Source organism: Armigeres subalbatus, chromosome 2 (assembly GCF_024139115.2).
Source record: "Armigeres subalbatus isolate Guangzhou_Male chromosome 2, GZ_Asu_2, whole genome shotgun sequence".
Classification (NCBI taxonomy): Eukaryota; Metazoa; Arthropoda; class Insecta; order Diptera; family Culicidae; genus Armigeres; species Armigeres subalbatus.
The window spans coordinates 24573956-24578955 of record NC_085140.1 but is presented as its reverse complement, the minus strand read 5'-3'; the positions used below and the strand labels follow the sequence as shown (position 1 = coordinate 24578955).

At 55.0% G+C, this 5000-nt stretch overlaps 1 protein-coding gene across 1 annotated transcript in view; it reads left to right on the top strand.

Moving 5' to 3' along the window:
• LOC134214152 (retinol dehydrogenase 12-like) overlaps positions 1-5000 on the top strand; it is a 66215-nt gene that overhangs the window by 28336 nt on the left and 32879 nt on the right. The window lies entirely within an intron of this gene.

The following is a 5000-nucleotide window of genomic DNA, read 5'->3' as shown; positions in this document are numbered from 1 at the left end:
ACTGACTGACTGACTGACTGACTGAATGACTGACTGACTGACTGACCGGCTGGCTGACTGACTGACTGGACTGACTGACTGGACTGACTGGCTGGCTGACAGTTAGTACTAGAGTCCTGGGCTGGACTGGACTGGGCCGGGAAAACGCAGTTAGGCGAAAAGGAGAAGTCCACACACCACGGTGCACGCGCACTCACAAGTGCGCACACACCATGGGGGACTTCTCCTAGTCGACCTAGTAGACCGTTAGACATCTTTGCCCTATCGTGACACTACCGCCAGTTCCGGAATGGATCCCATACACTTGCAGTTGGCTGACTGACTGACTGGACTGACTGACTGGACTGACTGACTGGACTGACTGACTGACTGGACTGACTGGCTGGCTGACAGTTAGTGCTAGAGTCCTGGGCTGGACTGGACTGGGCCGGGAAAACGCAGTTAGGCGAAAAGGAGAAGTCCACACACCACGGTGCACGCGCACTCACAAGTGCGCACACACCATGGGGGACTTCTCCTAGTCGACCTAGTAGACCGTTAGACATCTTTGCCCTATCGTGACACTACCGCCAGTTCCGGAATGGATCCCATACACTTGCAGTTGGCTGACTGACTGACTGGACTGACTGACTGGACTGACTGGCTGGCTGACAGTTAGTACTAGAGTCCTGGGCTGGACTGGACTGGGCCGGGAAAACGCAGTTAGGCGAAAAGGAGAAGTCCACACACCACGGTGCACGCGCACTCACAAGTGCGCACACACCATGGGGGACTTCTCCTAGTCGACCGACCTAGTAGACCGTTAGACATCTTTGCCCTATCGTGACACTACCGCCAGTTCCGGAATGGATCCCATACACTTGCAGTTGGCTGACTGACTGACTGGACTGACTGACTGGACTGACTGACTGACTGGACTGACTGGCTGGCTGACAGTTAGTACTAGAGTCCTGGGCTGGACTGGAACGGGGCCGGGAAAACGCAGTTAGGCGAAAAGGAGAAGTCCACACACCACGGTGCACGCGCACTCACAAGTGCGCACACACCATGGGGGACTTCTCCTAGTCGACCGCCTACCTAGGTAGTAGTGTGGTAGCAGAAGTAACGTTTTACCGTTTACAACCACGTTACACAACCACACAACAACACAACACAACCTCCAAGCAAGGGTAGTCTTTTTTTTTTTTTTTTTTCCAGTAGGGTGGGAATCTGCATCCAGACACCGGTGGGCTACCGGCGAACGGGGTTTAGCTATTGCCGACCCGCTAAAACCACCCTGTTCACAGACCCTGAGTCTCCCCGGAACAGCCTTCCCGGCATTACTTCTGGGAGGGGTCCGTGCTACTACGCACGCCCACATACTAGCTACCCACTAGCTTCAAATCACAACTAGCTACCCACTAGTTCCTCTACCTCATAACTAGCTACCCACTAGTTCCGCTACTACTTAACCAACTACCCGCTGGTACCTCACCCTCGAGACTAGCTACCCACTAGTCGGCGCTATCCGACTGCTGCTCGGCGCGCCAATTGCGCTGCAAGATGCTGGCAATCTGAGTGGTAGCGGCCGAGACCGCGTTCCACTTATCAACCTCTTGACACATCCTCTGGATAAGATTATCCGGAGTAGTGTCCCTCCCGCACACCTCTAGCATTCCGCTTCTAACATCGACGAAACGAGGACATACGAATAGTACGTGCTCGGCAGTTTCGTCGACCCTGGGCAGTCCGGGCAGACGGGAGAGTCCGTATGCCCAAACCTATGTAGGTACCACCTAAAGCAGCCATGGCCTGACAGGAACTGTGTCAGATGGAAGTGAACTTCCCCATGCCTCCTATTAACCCATCTTGATACGCTAGGTATCAGCCGATGGGTCCACCTACCCTTAGAAGAGTTATCCCAGTCCCGTTGCCACTTGATAGTCGAAGTGACTCTAATGGCTTTACGGGCTCCTCTGGTTCCGCGCATGTCGAAACTCTCCTCGTCTTCCCGTATGACTAGTCCAATGGGTAACATACACGCAATCACACAAGCGGCATCCCGTGATACTGTGCGGTAGGCACTTATCACTCTGAGACACGCTAGCCTGTGTACACTCTCCAGCTTCTGCAGGTTACGTTCGACGCTAAGCGCCGAGGCCCAAGCTGGACCGCCGTATCTGAGGATAGATACTGCAACCCCAGCTAATAACCTGCGTCTGCTGGAGCGCACTCCCGAGCTATTGGACATCATCCTGGATAATGCCGCAATAGCTGTCGAAGCTCTCCTGCAGGCGTAATCTACATGACTGCCGAAGTTCAGTCTATCGTCGATCAGCACCCCGAGGAGCTTCACCTCCCGCTTGGAAATGATCTCACAGTCGCCCACGCGAACCACTGCCTCCTGTACCGACTTACGGTTGTTAACAACAACCAACTCTGTTTTGTGATGAGCTAGCCCCAGCTGCCTTGAGCTCATCCATTCCTCCACTACAGCGATCGCGTGGGCCGCCGTAAGTTCCACTTCCTCAATCGACTCTCCGTAAACCTCCAGCGTTATGTCGTCGGCGAAGCCAACGATCTTAACGCCTGGGGGGAACTTCAGTCTTAAAACACTATCGTACATAGTGTTCCATAGCACCAGGCCCAGGATAGATCCCTGAGGGACTCCTGCGGTGATAGAAGCACTACCCTCCCCTTCATCGGTCTCGTATAAGAGTACGCGATTCTGGAAATAGCTTTCCAAAATGTTGTACAGGCCCACCGGAATGCCCAACCGGAGTAACGAGAGCGCGATGGCATCCCAGCTTGCGCTGTTGAATGCGTTCTTGACGTCGAGCGTCACTATCGCACAGAATCGAGTTCCCTCCGCTTGCGTTGTATCGCTACTTCCGCAGTTTTCACAACCGAGTTGATAGCATCCACCGTGGACCTACCCTTACGAAACCCAAACTGATTGCTTGACAGGCCGTTCGTACCTTCGGTGTACGGGGTAAGCCTGCTGAGGATAATCCTCTCAAGCAACTTCCCTGTGGTGTCCAGTAGGCAGATTGGTCTGTACGCCGATGGGTCACCTGGTGGTTTCCCGGGCTTCGGCAACAGCACCAGCTTCTGTCTCTTCCACCTATCGGGGAAACTGCGCTCGTCCAGGCATCTCTGCATGGCTGTCCTGAACATGTCCGGGTTAGCCATGATCGCTGCCTTCAGAGCGAGGTTTGGAACTCCGTCGGGCCCCGGAGCTTTGTTCGTGTCAAGGGTTCGGGCCACCGCAAGCAACTCTTCGTTCGTCACCGCTGCCACTTCAGCCACTTCAGCACTCGCGTTCTGCGGTGCTGGTTGTGGCCAAGGGCTTGTGGCATGGGACGGGAAGAGAACCTCGATAATGCGATTCAACCTTTCCGGCGACCGTTCGGGAGGCGCCAGCCCCCCTCTGGTCTTCGCCATTACTATCCTATAGGCATCTCCCCAAGGATTAGCATTGGCTTTCAGGCATAGGTGAAAACACTTCCTCTTACTGCTACTGATGGCCTTGTTAAGGGCCAACTTCGCAGCTTTGAACGTCAAGCGGCGTTCATCCCTCAACTGCTCAGAGCGAGCTCTCTGCATCCTTCGCCTAGCCCTAAGGCAGGTTGACCGAAGGTCTGCGATTGCTGCACTCCACCAGTATGCTGGAGGTCTACCGTTCCTCGGTGGTGCCCTCCTCTGCATACTGGCATCGCATGCACGTGACAGGACAGCTGTCAGTGCGTCCCCTGTAAGACTGTCGGTGTTACCCTCCAGTCCCAGCGCCGCGGTGAATACTTCGCTGTCGAAGCTTTGGGCCTTCCACCCACGGACCTGACGGGGATTTCTCAACCTCGACTGCTGCACACCACAGCTGATCACGTAGCGGATGGCTAGGTGGTCGCTGTGGGTGTAGCCTTCGTCGACCCTCCAGTTCAGTCAGCTAGGCCGGGGCTACAGAACGTAACGTCAATGAACGACTCCACCCCGTTCCTACGGAACGTGCTGGTTGAGCCGTCATTGGCTAACACGACCTCCAACTTTGCTAGAGCCTCTTACAAAGCTTGACCTCTCTGATTGGTGCAGCGGCTTCCCCACTCCACTGCCCAAGCATTGAAGTCCCTCGCTATGACAACCGGCTTCCGACCAACAAGGTCGGACGATAGCCTATCGACCATCCGGGTGAATTGCTCTATTGGCCACCGTGGTGGGGCATAGCAGCTACAATAGAACACCCCGTTGATCTTAGCTATGGCGACACCTTCGACAGGTGTGTGTACGACCTCTTGGACCGGAAACCGGCCCGTTGTGCAGATCGCCGCCATCTTGGAGTCGTCCGCGACCCAGTTTCCATTATTGACAGGGACACGGTACGGATCTGCAAGAATAGCGACGTCGGTCTCTGACTCAGAGACCGACTGCCACAGCAGCTGCTGGGCAGTAGCACAATGGTTAAGATTCAGCTGTGCTACCCGCACGGCGATTTCTTATTGCCACCACCGAAGGGACAAGTAGGTCCACCCATAACATGGTTACGGGCTTGCTTCCTACTAGCGCAGATAAGGCACCTTGGTGCTTTATCGCAGGCCTGCGCGAAATGTCCCTCCTCTCCACAACGACGACACAGGTTACTTCGATCCGGCCCCTTGCACTCCCATGACTTGTGACCAGATTCGAAGCACCTAAAACACTTTTCGACTAAAGGTGGCTGGAATATGCTTACTGGGCATATTGACCATCCAACCTTCAGTTTCCCGACCGCCAGGACCTTTTTGGCGTCCGCTACCGGTAACTTGAACCAAGCTACCTGCGTGCCAAAAGGTCCACCTCTAAGACGAATAGAAGACCGCTCGACTTCTATATCGCACTGTACCTTTAAAGACGAAATGAGGTCCTCTGCCTCGGTGACTTCATCCAGCTGTTTACACCGGAGGGTCACCTCGGTGCCCAGAGACCTCACTTCCACTCCCTCACCCAGGACCTCCTGGGCCAACCTCTTATAGGCGGTACCGCTCGCC